Here is an 18,256-nt window from a genome sequence, read left to right as displayed (position 1 = left end):
GCTACTTTAGTAATAAAGTTTTTCTCTATTTTTAAACTTAACTACTTAACTTACATTGTATTTTCCCCTTTCTATTTATTGGGATTGTGGGTATAGTGGTTGTTTTTAATTGCTTATATAATTACATCCATACAACTGATTTGCTTTGGTGTCGATGGATTTGTTAAAATGTCCTCCATGTTTGTGGGGTTTGGCTTTAAAGGGCCACTCACAACAAAAGGCTGATTATAGTAGCATAAGTTCTATAGCCATCACTACAGATGTATAAACTGCAACATCAAAACAGAAGAAATGTGAAAAAAATCAATGTAAGTTACTCCAAAGCTCTTAATTTTTTAATAACTGAACTCAAAGCCATTGAAGCAATGAAATATTATATAAATAATTTTACAAGTCTAATTTTAAAAATTATTAATGACAAAATTGGACCAATGTACACATAAACACACAGACACATACACACACACACATACACACACACACACACTGCCTAATGTAGTAAAGAAGAGATTATAGATTTTAGCCAAGAAATCATCAAACAAAAATTCTGAAGAAATTAATAAAAATGGAAAGCTGAGAAATAAATAGAACAAAAGACTATATTAAAAAACTAAGTGGAAAATAATAGAATAGATACAATGGAAGAAAAATACCAGGGATTATAGATAATGAAAATTTATAATTACACTTAATGAAGGATAAAGAGAAACTAAAAAAATCATGGCCACAACTTTCAAGGCCTCTGGAACCCAGTTAAAAGACAAAGCATGTAGACCTTGGTATCTCACAAAGGTAATGAATTTGAGGATAGAGAGCACCTATCCTTAACTAAATAGATAAAAATTGACTTTTAATCATTTTTACTTTAAGCTCCTTGCTTGAGTTATTTAAAACATAAATAAGTAAATAATCCTATAAAAAATACTGTGTTAAAAATGTGTTCACAACATATGCTCATACTTTTATTAATGAACAGAAGCATTTTTTGTTTTGCATTAAGAGAGTTTGGCATGGAATATTTTTTTCATTAAGCTACACATTATTGAGTTCTTGCTGTTGCAAAGCCTCAGCTTGAATCCTATGCCCTGTTCATTTCTGACTTACTTTGATACTGAGGGAATAGCCTGAGATGCCGGTGGTATCTATGGAGAATTTTGCCAGGCCATGCTGATCAGTAGTAGTAGTATTGGTGTAGCTAATGTCTTCTGCTTTGATGAAGACCTGTTCATTTGGGACAGGAGCTCCCTTGATATCCACTAGGCAGACCTAAATTGAACAAGGAAGAAAAGTATAGTCTAGGCACAGCAACATGACACAGAATGTAAGAGAAAACCCTGTTCCAGTATTATATAAAGATTCCAAAGATGCACCATCTACTTCAGTATGCAAAAGCTGATTTCCAAAAATCTATACCTGTAGAACTAGCTGTGATGTGAAAAAGTATAGAGACTGAGGGTATCATATTCTTAACTTCATAACAGATGCTTTATAAGTGTTTTCTACTTTCCTATTATCCATAAGAAATGATCAGTGAATCCATTGTGTAAAATACAGGAAGTAGATGCTCTGACACAGTCACAAGAACAACTTGTGAGGGCACAGAGGCTAATGGAGTGTGTTGTTATGAGTCTGTGGTACATGTTGCTTCACCGTTGAGAAACAGTGACACTTTGGGGTTTAAGGTTTTCAGGAACAGTAGTTATAAATAAAAACTTAGCAGCATATGTTTTAGATTTGGAACCTCTTGATAACTTTTCTCAGTCTTCAGTTTAGTTCTGGAAATTGAACTCACATACTTGGGCATGGGAAGTACAAACTCCACTACTAAGCTGGGCTTCTTATGTTGCAACCGATGATGTCAGAAACACTTAATATCAAGGAGAATGGTCTTGGTTTTGAGGTACCACCTTACAGAGTAACCATCTATGAACCAAAATGCACCTTACTTTCACAAAGTATGAAATCCCGTGTCTGAAGTGTGAATCTGCTTTCAGAAATATGAGCTTGTTTCTGGTTCTTTCAATTTTAGTTGTTGCAGATCCACTCAACTCCAATCCTGAAGAAGAAATTTGTGATGACATTGAAAGCCCAAGCTGGTTAGAGCCTTGCTTGATTTCTGAATCCTTTGAACCACCATCTCAGTGTGGAAAGGTGTCAGTTTTCACAGTTCATCGTCTTTGTTCCTTGGTTACCCACATACCTGTCCCTTCTTCTGTAACAGTTGCATTTACATGAAAAAGCAGGTTTCTGTGATGTCTTTCTTTTGATTGGAACTCAGTGATGTTGACATCTTGTGTGCTGCAGCCATTGTTGTCTAGCTGATATGTAAGATAAAAGCAAGATAACATGGCACACTGTTCAGATTGATGGTCTACTCAAACCCACACATGAGGACTTCTTTCAGAAAATGAGGATTTAGTGCATGGTGTTCTGGATATAAGCATGAGACTCAGCTCAAACACCAGGCTGCGTGTGCCATAATCATGACCAGTCACAATATTGCCTTGGCTTGATCATCTATAAAATTAATCATTACCTATTACACACTAAGTGATAATTATTAAGGACTACTAAGTAAAGTTGCAATTATAAAGTATGAAGCATTTAACTTGCATGCCATTAGGATTTAATAAGTACTTTCTATTATTAAAACAGTAACCACAGCCATGGAAGTAGCCCAATGGTGCATTTTGCTAACAGGCATGACACCGTTGGCTTGATACCTAGTGGCAGTATGTAAAGTGAGCTTCATTTCCAGAGCAAAATGGTGATTAGGAAAGTCTTCACAAGAAAAAATTGATATTATTCTGAACTGTGAAAGAGCCATCAGAATCATTAGTTAGTTCTTAATTAGATTTTAGCTTCACAGCTTGCTTTATTTTATTCTTGCCATTTCCATTGTTACAATTGTTTTTGGCTTAGTAGTATGCTTTATTTCATTTAAATTACAATGCACTAACAACTTTGGTTTTCTCCTGTTGTGGCTTTTTGTCTGGATCCCTTTCCCATTTCTGGGCTGCCTTGGCTGTCCAGCCGCAATAGAAGATGTTCATAGTCTGCAACATGATATGCCAAGGCTGATTGATACCCATGGGAGGCCTTCCCTTTTCTGAGGAGAAGGGGAGGAGAGGTTGGTGGGTAGGGGGAGAAGAGGTGAGAAGTAGGGACTTGGAGGAGAGGAGGAAGCTGTGAACAGGATAAGAAGTAAATAGATAGCTTAATTAAGCTAGGCTGGGCGGTGGTAGTGCACACCTGTAATCCCAGGACTTGGGAGGCAGAGGCAGGCAGATTTCTGAGTTGAGGCCAGCCTGGTCTACAGAGTGATTTGAAGGACAGCCAGGGCTACACAGAGAAACCCTGTCTCAGATAAAAGCAAATCCAAAATCAACAACAACAACAACAACAACAAAAAGAACTACAGGAAACATGAACAAGCAGGGAAGCATGACATGTACAAAAGGGCATAGCTTTTCACTAACTGCATCCTAGGATATGCAAATTGTCATAATGTTGGACAAATAATCCAATACTCTAGTTTTGGAAATGACTATTGACTTCAAAGAGGTTTTAAACAAGCAGGTGAAGATATATTTGTTATAGATTCAGAGTAAGAGTGAGAAAATCAGCAACGGATGTGATGTTTAATAAAAGTTAAATAGTATGTGAACCAACCAGAACATCCAATACAGTCATAGGAATAAACACATAAATACAATAATACCCCTAAGTAGAAATGATTTTGACTCTTTAATTAAGAGACACTGGGTAGGTCTCTTGCTGCAGCAATGCCAGTGGGAGAAACTGGAGCACGAGCTTGGAACAAGACTCCACAAGTTGTAAGAAAATGGCATACAAGTCAGCCATGGGAGGAAAATAACCAGTTTCAATAAGGCCAAGCTGACGAAAACCAAGACCCATGAGAAGAAAACCCTGTCAACCAAAGAGACCATTGAACAGGAAGAGAGGAGTGAAATTTCCTAGAAGCCTAGGAAGATTTCCCCACCCAATCCCCTTGTGATGTGAAAGGAGGGTCACCTGCAAGCTGCACTGTGAACTCACCCAGGGAACTCAGTTTGCTCTGTGATATTATAGAAGGTTATTTGTATGACTCAATGCAATCCCCATCAAAATTCCAAATCAATTCTTCACAGATCTAGAAAGAGCAATTCTCAAATTCATCTGGAATAACAAAAAACCCAGGATAGCAAAAACTATTCTCTACAACAAAAGATATTCTTGGAGAATCACCATCCCTGACCTCAAGCTCTACTACAGAGTGATAGTGATAAAAACTGTTTGGTACTGGTATGCAGACAGGCAGGAAGATCAATGGAATAGAATTGAAGACCCAGAAAAGAACCCACACACGTATGGTCACTTGATATTTGACAAAGGAGCTAAACAAAATCCAGTGGGAAAAAAGACAGCATTTTTAACAAATGGTGCTGGATCAACTGGAGGTTTGCATGCAGAAAAATGGAAATCAACCCATTCTTATCTCCTTGTACAAAGCTTAAGTCCAAGTGGATCACAGATCTACACATTAAATCAGACACACTGAAGTGTATAGAGGAGAAAGTGGGAACAAACCTTGAACACATGGGCACAGGGGAAAAGTATCTGAACAGAACACCAATGGCTTATGCTCTAAGAACAAGAATCAACAAATGGGACTTCATAAAACTGCAAAGCTTCTGTCAAAGGACATAGTCAATAGGACAAAATGGCAACCAACAAATTGGGAAAAGATCTTTACTAATCCTACATCCAATAAAGTGCTAATATCCAATATATACAAAGAACTCAAGAAGTTAGTCTCCAGAGACTCAAATAACCCTATTTAAAAATGGGGTATAGCGAGGGAGTGAGAGGCGGCAGCAGCAGCAGCAGCAGCAGCAGCAGCAGCAGCAGCAGCAGCAGCAGCAGCGGCTGGTCCAGAGGAAGGGCCATCAGCAGTAGAACCAAGCGGACAGGGTCCAGGCAGACCCGGCGCCCACGACCACTGGCCATCGCTGGCCAGCCAGGCTGCAAGCAGCGGCGGATTTACGGTGCCTTTCACCACACAGAAGCCACATCAGAACTCTGCCTCCCGCCAGTCAGTTACCAGGGCTCCATATTGGTTCTCGGTCGCCAGAGAAATCAGACTGAGGTACGCAAATATAACCCGAGACCAACATCGCGGGGGTCTAAGCCCGACGGGCGTTGGCCTGCACCCAGGCCCTGGGCTGATCGGGGGGTCCACCGGGGTGCAAACCCGGCCAGGAGGTTTTTTTCCTCCCGGGCCGGCGTGCGCACCACCACCATTTTGCCTAAGGGAAGCCAGGGAGACCTAGCAGGTAAAACCAAGCCGGCTAACAGGCATAGCCCGAGGCGGACATAGCAGGGATCTCAGACGGTCAGGCCCCGGACTGCCCCCAGGTCCTGGGCTGCTCGGCGGGCCATCTGTGTGCCGACCCAGCCAGGAGCTTGTTTGCCTGGGCCGGTGCGCACCACCGCCATTTTGCCTATGGGAAGCCAGAGAGACCTAGCAGGCAAAACCAAACCAGCTAACAGGCATAGCCCAAGGCGGACATAGCAGGGGTCTCAGACAGTCAGGCCCTGGACTGCCCCCAGGTGCAGGACTGCTCCGTGGGCCATCTGTGTGCCGACCCAGCCAGAGGTTGTTTATCGGGGCCGTTTGCGCACCACCGCCATTTTGCCTACGGGAAGCCAGAGAGACCTAGCAGGCAAAACCAAAACAGCTAACAGGCATAGCCCGAGGCGGACATAGCAGGGGTCTCAGACGGTCAGGCCCTGGACTGCCCCCAGGTGCAGGACTGCTCCGTGGGCCATCTGTGTGCCGACCCAGCCAGGAGCTTGTTTGCCTGGGCCGGTGCGCACCACCGCCATTTTGCCTACGGGAAGCCAGAGAGACCTAGCAGGCAAAACCAAACCAGCTAACAGGCATAGCCCAAGGCAGACATAGCAGGGGTCTCAGACGGTCAGGCCCTGGACTGCCCCCAGGTGCAGGACTGCTCCTTGGGCCATCTGTGTGCCGACCCAGCCAGGAGCTTGTTTGCCTGGGCCGGTGCGCACCACCGCCATTTTGCCTACGGGAAGCCAGAGAGACCTAGCAGGCAAAACCAAACCAGCTAACAGGCATAGCCCAAGGCGGACATAGCAGGGGTCTCAGACGGTCAGGCCCTGGACTGCCCCCAGGTGCAGGACTGCTCCGTGGGCCATCTGTGTGCCGACCCAGCCAGGAGCTTGTTTGCCTGGGCCGGTGCGCACCACCGCCATTTTGCCTACGGGAAGCCAGAGAGACCTAGCAGGCAAAACCAAACCAGCTAACAGGCATAGCCCAAGGCGGACATAGCAGGGGTCTCAGACGGTCAGGCCCTGGACTGCCCCCAGGTGCAGGACTGCTCCGTGGGCCATCTGTGTGCCGACCCAGCCAGAGGTTGTTTATCGGGGCCGTTTGCGCACCACCGCCATTTTGCCTACGGGAAGCCAGAGAGACCTAGCAGGCAAAACCAAACCAGCTAACAGGCATAGCCCAAGGCGGACATAGCAGGGGTCTCAGACGGTCAGGCCCTGGACTGCCCCCAGGTGCAGGACTGCTCCGTGGGCCATCTGTGTGCCGACCCAGCCAGGAGCTTGTTTGCCTGGGCCGGTGCGCACCACCGCCATTTTGCCTACGGGAAGCCAGAGAGACCTAGCAGGCAAAACCAAACCAGCTAACAGGCATAGCCCAAGGCGGACATAGCAGGGGTCTCAGACGGTCAGGCCCTGGACTGCCCCCAGGTGCAGGACTGCTCCGTGGGCCATCTGTGTGCCGACCCAGCCAGGAGCTTGTTTGCCTGGGCCGGTGCGCACCACCGCCATTTTGCCTACGGGAAGCCAGAGAGACCTAGCAGGCAAAACCAAACCAGCTAACAGGCATAGCCCAAGGCGGACATAGCAGGGGTCTCAGACGGTCAGGCCCTGGACTGCCCCCAGGTGCAGGACTGCTCCGTGGGCCATCTGTGTGCCGACCCAGCCAGGAGCTTGTTTATCGGGGCCGTTTGCGCACCACCGCCATTTTGCCTACGGGAAGCCAGAGAGACCTAGCAGGCAAAACCAAACCGGCTAACAGGCATAGCCCGAGGCGGACATAGCAGGGGTCTCAGACGGTCAGGCCCTGGACTGCCCCCAGGTCCTGGGCTGCTCGGTGGGCCATCTGTGTGCCGACCCAGCCAGGAGCTTGTTTGCCCGGGCCGGCGCACACCGCTGCCATTTTGCCTACGGGAAGCCAGAGAGACTAGCAGACAAAACCAAACTAGCTAACAGGCATAGCCCAAGGCGGACATAGCAGGGGTCTCAGACGGTCAGGCCCTGGACTGCCCCCAGGCCCTGGGCTGCTCAGTGGGCCATCTGTGTGCCAACCCAGCCAGGAGGTTGTTTATCCGGGCCAGTTTGCGCACCACCGCCATTTTGACTACGGGAAGCCAGAGAGACCTAGCAGGCAAAACCAAACCAGCTAACAGGCATAGCCCAAGGAGGACATAGCAGGGGTCTCAGACGGTCAGGCCCTGGACTGCCCCCAGGCCCTGGGCTGCTCGTTGGGCCATCTGTGTGCTGACCCAGCCAGGAGGTTGTTAGCCCAGCAGACTCTCCCAGCACTCTCAGGGAACTCGCGCACGCCACCATCCTAGCCACCTGACACACCCAATTAACACCCACAGCTGATGGGAACTTTGCACCGACATTGGCCTGCCAGGCTTTTGCCTAGACTCAGGGCCTGAGCAACTAGGCTAGCCTTGTGTGCACCAACCCGGTTGGGAGTTCTGCTGCCCAGATCAGCCTGGGCGGAAGCACCACATCTCCAAGTCCTGCAAGTGGCTAGCTGGGTTTCCGGGCGGCCAGCTGGGAGAAGTCAGTGTGCTCCAGTGAATCCAGCGGTCCCCAGCGGGAGCCTTCGGGTGCCTGCTTTGGGATCTGAACAGCCTGGGCAGCAGCACCCTGTCTACAAGCAGCGCAGGAGGTAAGCTGTGCACCAGAGGCCAACTGGGAAGGGGCAGCTTGCACTGGTGAGTCCAGCACTGACAAGAAAAACTAACACCAGTGAGAACTAGATGGCAAAAGGCAAACGCAGGAACGTCACTAACAGAAATCAAGGCAATATGGCAACATCTGAACCCAATTCTCCTCTACCAACATGTCCTGGATACCCCATCACACCAGTAAAACAAGATTTGGATTTAAAATCACTGGTCATGATGCTGGTACAGGAACACATGAAGGACATACTTAAAGAAATTCAGGAGAAAATGGATCAAAAGTTAGAAGCCCTTGCAAGGGTAACACAAAAATCATTGAAAGAAATCCAGGAGAATACAAAAGCCAACAAGGAGGAAATGCAAAAAACACTTAAAGAAATACAGGAGAACTTTGCTCAACAGGCTGAGGTCATGAAAGACGAAACACAAAAATCTCTTAAAGAAATACAGGAGAACTTTGGTCAACAGGCTGAGCTCATGAAAGAGGAAACACAAAAATCTCTTAAAGAATTACAGGAAAACACAAACATGCAAGTGAAGGAGCTAAGCAAAACCATCCAGGATCTAAAATCAGAAGTAGAAACAACTAAGAAAACTCAAAGGGAGACAACTTTGGGGATAGAAAGCCTTGGGAAGAAATCAGGGGACAGAGATGCACATATCAACAACAGAATACAAGAGATAGAAGAAAGAATCTCAGATGCTGAAGATTCCATAGAAACCATGGACTCAACAGTTAAAGAAAATGCAAAATGCAAAAAGCTTGCAACCCAAAATATCCAGAAAATCCAGGACACAATGAGAAGACCAAACCTAAGGATTATAGGCATAGATGAGAGTGAAGATTTACAACTTAAAGGGCCAGCAAATATCTTCAATAAAATTATGGAAGAAAACTTCCCTAACCTAAAGAGAGAGATGCCCATGAATATACAAGAAGCCTACAGAACTCCAAACAGACTGGACCAGAACAGAAATACTTCCCGTCACATAATAATCAAAACAACAAATGTTCTAAACAAAGAAAGAATACTAAAGGCAGTAAGAGAAAAAGGCCAAGTAACATATAAAGGAAGACCTATCAGAATCACAGCAGACTTTTCACCTGAGACTATGAAGGCTAGAAGGTCCTGGGCAGATCTTATGCAGACTCTAAGAGAACACAAATGCCAACCAAAACTACTATATCCAGCAAAACTCTCAATCACCATAGATGGAGAAACTAAGATATTTCATGACAAAACCAAGTTTACCCAATATCTATCCACAAACCCGGCCCTAAAAAGGATAATAGGAGGACAACACCAATACAAGGAGGGAAACTTCACCCTGGAAAAAGCAAGATAGTAACCTTTCATCAAACCCAAAAGAAGTTAAGCATTCAAATTTAAAAAATAACGTCAAAAATGATAGGAAGTAACAATCACTATTCCTTAATATCTCTTAACATCAATGGACTTAATGCCCCAATAAAAAGACACAGACTAACTGAATGGATACGTAAACAGGACCCTACATTTTGCTGCTTACAGGAAACACACCTCAGGGTCAAAGACAAACACTACCTTAGAGTAAAAGGCTGGAAGACAATTTTACAAGCAAATGGTCTCAGGAAACAAGCTGGAGTAGCCATTTTAATATCAGATAAAATTGACTTTCAACCCAAAGTCATCAAAAGAGACCCTGAGGGACACTTCTTGCTGGTCAAAGGAAAAATACAAAAAGAAGAACTGTCAATCCTGAACATCTATGCCCCAAATGCAAGGGCACCCTCTTTCGTAACTTTATTAAAACTAGAAACTTTATTAAAACTAAAAGCACACATTGCACCTAACACAATAATTGTGGGTGACTTCAACACTGCACTTTCCTTAGTGGACCGATCAGGAAAACAGAAACTAAACAGGGACACAATGAAACTAATTGAAGCTTTGGACCAATTAGATTTAACAGATATATATAGAACATTCTATCCTAAAACAAAAGAATATACCTTTTTCTCATCACCTCATGGTACCTTCTCCATGAGGGTAGAGACCATATAATTGGTCACAAGACAGACCTCAACAAATATAAGAAGATCGAACTAATCCCATGCCTCCTATCTGATCACTATGGAGTAAAAGTGGTCTTCAATAGCAACAGAAACAACAGAAAACCCACATACACGTGGAAACTGAACAATACTCTACTCAATGATACCTTGGTCAAGGAAGAAATAAAGAAAGAAATTAAAGACTTTTTAGAACACAATGAAAATGAAGACACAACATACCCAAATCTATGGGACACAATGAAAGCAGTGCTAAGAGGAAAACTCATAGCCCTGAGTGCCTCCAAAAAGAAAATGGAGAGAGCATACATTACCAGCTTAATGACACACCTGAAAGCCCTAGAACAAAAAGAAGCTATTTCGCCCAGGAGGAGTAGAAGGCAGGAAATGATCAAACTCAGGGCCGAAATCAATCAAGTAGAAACAAAGAGAACCATACAAAAAATCAACAAAACCAGGAGCTGGTTCTTTGAGAAAATCAACAAGATAGATAAACCCTTAGCCAGACTGACCAAAGGGCACAGAGAAAGTGTCCAAATTAACAAACTTAGAAATGAAAAGGGAGATATAACAACGGAAACTGAGGAAATCCAAAAAATCATCAGATCCTACTACAAGAGCCTGTACTCAACACAACTGGAGAATCTGGAGGAAATGGACAACTTCCTTGACAGATACCAAATACCAAAATTAAATCAGGACCAACTAGACCATCTAAACAGTCCCATAATGCCTAAAGAAATAGAAGGAGTCATAGAAAGTCTTCCAACCAAAAAAAGCACAGGACCAGATGGCTTCAGTGCAGAATTCTACCAGACCTTCAAAGAAGAGTTAACACCAATACTCTTCAAACTATTCCACAAAATAGAAACAGAAGGAACACTACCCAATTCCTTCTACGAAGCCACAATTACGCTGATACCAAAGCCACAAAAAGATCCAACAAAGAAAGAGAACTTCAGACCAATTTCCCTTATGAACATAGATGCAAAAATACTCAATAAAATTCTTGCCAACCGAATCCAAGAACACATCAAAACGATCATCCACCATGATCAAGTAGGCTTTATCCCGGGAATGCAGGGTTGGTTCAATATACGGAAATCCATCAATACAATCCACTACATAAACAAACTCAAAGAACAAAACCACATGGTCATTTCATTGGATGCTGAAAAAGCATTTGACAAAATTCACCATCCCTTCATGCTTAAAGTCTTGGAGAGAACAGGAATTCAAGGCCCATACCTAAACATAGTAAAAGCAATATACAGCAAACCGGTAGCCAGCATCAAACTAAATGGAGAGAAACTTGAAGCATTCCCACTGAAATCAGAGACCAGACAAGGCTGCCCCCTTTCTCCTTATCTTTTCAATATTGTACTTGAGGTACTAGCTCGGGCAATTCGACAACGTAAGGAGGTCAAAGGGATACAAATTGGAAAGGAAGAAGTCAAACTATCATTATTTGCAGACGACAAGATCGTCTACCTAAGTGACCCAAAGAACTCCACTAGAGAGCTCCTACAGCTGATAAACAACTTCAGCAAAGTGGCAGGTTATAAAATCAACTCAAGCAAATCAGTGGCCTTCCTATACTCAAAGGATAAGCAGGCTGAGAAAGAAATTAGGGAAATGACCCCCTTCACAATAGCCTCAAACAGTATAAAGTATCTTGGGGTGACTCTTACCAAACATGTGAAAGATCTGTATGACAAGAACTTCAAGACTCTGAAGAAGGAAATGGAAGAAGACCTCAAAAAATGGGAAAACCTCCCATGCTCATGGATCGGTAGAATCAATATAGTTAAAATGGCCATTTTGCCTAAAGCACTATACAGATTCAATGCAATACCCATCAAAATCCCAACTCAATTCTTCACAGAGTTAGAAAGAGCAATTATCAAATTCATCTGGAATAACAAAAAACCCAGGATAGCTAAAACTATTCTCAGCAACAAAAGAAAATCTGGGGGAATCAGTATCCCTGACCTCAAGCAATACTACACTACAGAGCAATAATGTTAAAAACTGCATGGTATTGGTACAGTGACAGACAGGAGGATCAATGGAACAGGATTGAAGATCCAGAAATGAACCCACACACCTATGGCCACTTGATCCTCGACAAAGAGGCTGAAAACATCCAATGGAAAAAAGATAGCCTTTTCAACAAATGGTGCTGGTTCAACTGGAGGTCAGCATGCAGAAGAATGCGAATTGATCCATCCTTGTCTCCTTGTACTAAGCTCAAATCCAAATGGATCAAGGACCTCCACATAAAGCCAGACACTCTGAAGCTAATAGAAAAGAAACTGGGGAAGACCCTTGAGGACATTGGTACAGGGAGAAAGTTTCTGAACAGAACACCAATAGCGTATGCTCTAAGATCAAGAATTGACAAATGGGACCTCATAAAATTACAAAGTTTCTGTAAGGCAAAGGACACCATCAAGAGGACAAATCGGCAACCAACAAATTGGGAAAAGATCTTCACCAATCCTACATCAGATAGAGGGCTAATATCCAATATATATAAAGAACTCAAGAAGTTAGACTCCAGAAAACCAAACAACCCTATTAAAAAATGGGGTACAGAGTTAAACAAAGAATTCTCACCTGAAGAACTTCGGATGGAGGAGAAGCATCTTAAAAAATGCTCAACTTCATTAGTCATTAGGGAAATGCAAATCAAAACAACCCTAAGATTTCATCTTACACCAGTCAGAATGGCTAAGATTAAAAATTCAGGAGACAGCAGGTGTTGGAGAGGGTGTGGAGAAAGAGGAACACTCCTCCACTGCTGGTGGGGTTGCAAATTGGTACAACCACTCTGGAAATCAGTCTGGCGGTTCCTCCGAAAACTGGGCACCTCACTTCCAGAAGATCCTGCTATACCACTCCTGGGCATATACCCAGAAGACTCCCCACCATGTAATAAGGATATACGTTCTACTATGTTCATAGCAGCCCTATTTATAATTGCCAGATGCTGGAAAGAACCCAGGTATCCCTCAACAGAAGAGTGGATGCAAAAAATGTGGTATATCTACACAATGGAGTACTATTCAGCCATTAGAAACAATGAATTTATGAAATTCTTAGGCAAATGGATGGAGCTAGAGAATATCATACTCAGTGAGGTAACCCAGACTCAAAAGGTGAATCATGGTATGCACTCACTAATAAGTGGATATTAACCTAGAAAACTGGAATACCCAAAACATAATCCACACATCAAATGAGGTACAAGAAGAAAGGAGGAGTGGCCCCTGGTTCTGGAAAGACTCAGTGAAACAGTATTCAGCAAAACCAGAACGGGGAAGTGGGAAGGGGTGGATGGGAGGACAGGGGAAGAGAAGGGGGCTTACGGGACTTTCGGGGAGTGGGGGGGCTAGAAAAGGGGAAATCATTTGAAATGTAAATAAATTATATCGAATAAAAAAAATTAAAAAAAAATGGGGTATAGCCAGGCGGTGGTGGTGCATGCCTGTAATCCCAGCACTCTGGGAGGCAGATGCAGGTGGATTTCTGAGTTTGAGGCAAGCCTGGTCTACAGAGTGAGTTCCAGGACAGCCAGAGCAACACAGAGAAACCCTGTCTTGAAAAAAACAAATCCAAAAAAAAAAAAAAATGGAATACAGAGCTAAACAGGGAATTCTCAAATGAGGAAACTCAAATGACTCTAAAGCACATAAAGAAATGTTTAGCATCCTTAGTTATCAGGGAAATGCAAATCAAAACAACACTGAGATTCCACCTTACACTAGTCAGAATGGCTAAAATGAAAAACTCAGGGGACTACAGATGCTGGAGAGAATGTGCAGAAAGAGGAATACTTCTCCATTGTTGATGGGATTGCAAGCTGGTAAAAACCCCTCTGGAAATCAGTTTGGCGATTCCTCAGAAAACTAGACATAGTACTACTACCTGTGGACCCAGCTATACCACTCCTGGGCATATACCCAGAAAGTGCTCCCACATGTAATAAGGACACATGCTCCACTATGTTCATAGCTGCCTTATTTATGATAGCCAGAAGCTGGAAAGAACCCAGATGTTCCTCAACAAAGGAATGGATACAGAAACTGGTATATACACACAATGGAGTACTATTCAGCTATTAAAGACAATGAATTCATGAAATTCTTAGGCAAATGGATGGAATTAGAAAGTGTCATCCTGAGCGAGGTAACCCAATCACAAAAGAACCCACATGATATGTACTCACTAATAAGCAGATGCTAGTCCAAAAGCTCAAAATAAACAATTTAAAATTCACCCAGCACAGGAAGCTCAAGAAGAAGGAGGGCTTAAGTGAGGGTGCTATGGTTCCTCTGAGAAAGGGAACAAAATACTCACAGGAGCAACAAGGGAGGCAATGTATGTAGCAGAGTGCCCTACCTTGGGATTCATCCTATACACAGTCACCAAACCCCAACACTATGACAAGAAGCATGTACCAAAAGGAGCATGCCATGGCTGTCTCCACAGGGGCCCTGCCAAAGCCTTACAAATACAGAGGCAGAAATTAGCAACCAACTATTGGACTGAGCTTCGGTCTGCAACGGAGGATCCGGAGGGTGGTCCCAAGGAGCTGAAGGGGTATATAGCCCTGTGGGAACAACAATGACTTCGGACACCCAGACACCCCAAGACTCCCAGGGACTGAACCATCAACCAAGGGGTACACATAGTTCCAGCCATAAATGTGGCAGAGTAATGCCTTGTTGGGCATCAGTGGGAGGAGGGGGTCTTTGGTCAGGTAAAGGCTCAATAGAGGCCCCAAAAAAGGAAAATAAATAGGAGGAACTTGGGGGGGAGGTAGGTTTGTGTCGGGTAGAGGGGCATATACATGGACGCAGGGGGTAGGAGAAGGGGTAGGGAATCGTTGGGGAGGGGGGGTCTTGGGGAAGGGGGAAATTGGGAAAGCTTTTACCATTGGCAATGTAAATGAAGATACTCAAAAAAATTAAAAAAATAAAAGGAGAAAAATGCAAAAAAAGGAAAGTTATTTGTATGATTAATGATAATAAAACAAACCTTATGGCCAAAAAAGGCTAGCTAATTTAGCTAACTAGACTCAAAAGCACACACACACACACACACACACACACACACACACACACAAGTGAAAGGGTAAGAAGAAATAGATCAAGAAAATGACCAGAAAGCTAAAAAGAAACAGAAATATCAATACTTGTAAATGATAAAAATTGATCTGTCCAAATTTAGTAACAAGAAATAAAATAGTCATACTGAGTAAACATGTAAATGCATCACATTTCATAAAAGAAATGCTACCAAGCAAAGGATAGATAAGTCCTGGTACAATAATAATGGGTGATTTTACTACTACAAACTCATTAAATGATCACCCGGCCAAAAATTTATAACTGTTAGGGTTTTGTATAGAAAGTTCATCAGAATTTAAACATTTCCACTTCAGCCAACCCTGAGGAGATGGGAGAGTGAGAGTGTAAAGCCCAGAAAGTGAGCACAGGAATTAGTTATCTCTGAGATGGTGACTGAGTGTGAGGAGACACCATCCCTCTGAGTCCTCCAAAGAGTTATAGGAAGTGAATGGAATAAATGGGACTCCACATGGCAAAATTAAAGGTCTTTCAGTAATCTTGCTTTTCTGGCTTACTAAGACTCAGGATATATACGAGACTTATCAAGCTCAGGGCACGAACAACTGACAAGGCTCAAGAAGTTCCTGAAACTGACAAAATTGCAAGGCTATAAACAGGCTAAAAAGGTTCATGTTCGCCAAACCAGCTCTACAGAGAATACTGAAAACAATACTTTGGACTGAAGAGAGGAATAGGCAAAGCTAGTAGGCTATAGGAAGAAACATATGAAACTATAATTGCAGAAATATAAAAAAGGATTAAAAACAAATAGTACCAAAAGTAAAAAGATAGCAACTAACACACACCTTTCAGTGATAAAATATCAATGGCTTCAACTCGCCAATCAAAAAACTTAGGGTAGTTGAATAGCTTAAGAAACAAAATCAGTCTTTTTGTTATTTTCAAGATACTCATTTTATCTTCAAAGATAGACACCACCTAAGAGCAAACAGATTGGGAAAGTATTCAAAGAAAATGACCAGAAAGCAAGCAGGATTAGTATTATAATATCTGACCAAACTGATTTCAAGCAAAAATTAATTAGATGAGATAAAGGACACTTTATTCTGATAAAGAGAACAATTAACTGAGAAGACACTACAATTATAAAATATACGAACCAACATTTAACAAACTTTCATAAAGAGAATACCACTTGATTCCAAGACACAGATGAGACAAAATTCAGGGGTTATAGTTGATTTCAGCTCCCTAATTTCCCCAATAGGGCATCTGGACAAAAAAAAAATCACAAAATCATCACAATTAAATGGCATCAATTTCCCATTTGGACCTAATAGATATTTATAGAACATTCCACGAAAACACTAAAGAATATTTATTCTTTGAAGAAGTGAATGGAAATTTTTCTAAAATAGATGATATAGTGAGACACAAAGCAAATCTGAACAAATACAGAAAAATTTAAATAACCCAGGGCACCCTATCTGACCACAATTCAATAAAGCTTAAAACCAACAGCACGAGGATTTATAAAAATTACATAACTTCATGAAAAAGAATTTTTAAACAACACACTACCAAATAATGAATGAATCAAAGAAGAACTCAAGAGAGAAAAAAATCCTGGAATTTAATGAAAATAAAAACAACACAAAAGCCTCTGGAAGCCATTCAAAGTGAGAGAAACGTGACTATCTCTGAGTGCTGGTGAAAATAAAGAAAAGAACACAAATAAATGACTCGATAATGTAAATCAAGGATCCAGTAAAAAAATGTCAATCCAAACTCTATATTAGCAGATAGGAAGAACTAATAAAAAACCAAGCAGAAACAAGTGGAACAAAATCAAAGAATCAATGAGTCTAAGAGATGGTTATTTGAGTAGATAAGAAGACCAATTTTTGGCACAACCAACAGAAAGAAAGAAAATGACCCAAAATAATAGAATTAGAAATATGCACGGTAACATTACACGGACATTAAAGAGATTTGGACTAAATGTAAGGGGATACTTCAAAATCCTGTACTGAATTAATCTAGAAAACTTAAAACAAGCAGACAAATTTCTACATTCATTCAAAACACAAATGTTCAACTAAGAAGAAATGGATAACTTCAACAGTCCCATAGACTCTATAGAGACCAACCTACTCCTGTCATTTTCCTTAATCAATATGGCTCCTTACTGTATCCAAAGACTGATCCTTATTCCTACATATGCATGTGGGTATCACTGCATCAAAGAACCTTATTTTTCTAGAGACAAAAGACCTTTATAGAGATCCACAAGCCATCAAAATGCAGAGAACTGACTATGATTGCCCAACCCCAATAATACACCTCCAATACAAACCCTACATCGAAGGATCAAGAAAAGTCACCGGACAAGGATCAGAAAAATTGTAGAAGACCACCAGAATGCCTGTTGCAAAACAGTGTCTTAGTTACAACAGGGAAAAGACACCCATAAAGTCCCAACAATGTGGTTGCCTGAACAAGACTTAAATAATGGTAAAACAAGTTAACCTGCTAATGTGAAAAGGGGAAATGTTACAAAGCCCCACTCCTAGATCAAGAGCAACAGGGAACCAACAGCTGCTGACAATGACTGAGATAAATATAAAAGTCTGTGGGAGTCAGGAGTTGCCTGGCCTTACAGATAACAGAGGTCATGCAGGCTATTGTAAAGTACAAATGACTTCTTCTATAAGGATGGATTTTATTGATCAGGAAACTGTTTAAGATAAATGTCAGAAAGGAAGACTTTGGAATCGATTCAGGTGTGGCCTTGTCTCCTCTGTTGAGGAGACAAACTTGTGTGTTTAACATTCCTGTTTTCTCTAAGGCTTATCTGTGAGCCCAAGAGCCTCATGTCCTCTACATTTCATATATTGTGGGTGAAACTACAACTTAGCATAGTCACTACCCACATCAGTAGAAAAGCTCCTCAGAAAATGAAAGGTCAAGGTACCATATGATCACCTGTCAGGAATCTATAAAAGGAACCTATATCAACATATCAAAACGTGCCCCAATACATGGCTTGTCACTTATGTGAGTCATAGACAAGTTAGACCACAAGCTAA

At 42.4% G+C, this 18,256-nt stretch overlaps 1 pseudogene; it reads right to left on the bottom strand.

The window, feature by feature from the left end:
* LOC127677612 (murinoglobulin-2-like) overlaps positions 1 to 18,256 on the bottom strand; it is a 62,249-nt pseudogene that overhangs the window by 29,518 nt on the left and 14,475 nt on the right.

The sequence above is a fragment of the Apodemus sylvaticus genome, chromosome 2 (genome assembly GCF_947179515.1).
Source record: "Apodemus sylvaticus chromosome 2, mApoSyl1.1, whole genome shotgun sequence".
Lineage (NCBI taxonomy): Eukaryota > Metazoa > Chordata > Mammalia > Rodentia > Muridae > Apodemus > Apodemus sylvaticus.
The sequence above is the reverse complement of the archived record's forward strand: the minus strand, read 5'-3'. Positions and strand labels throughout refer to the sequence as shown.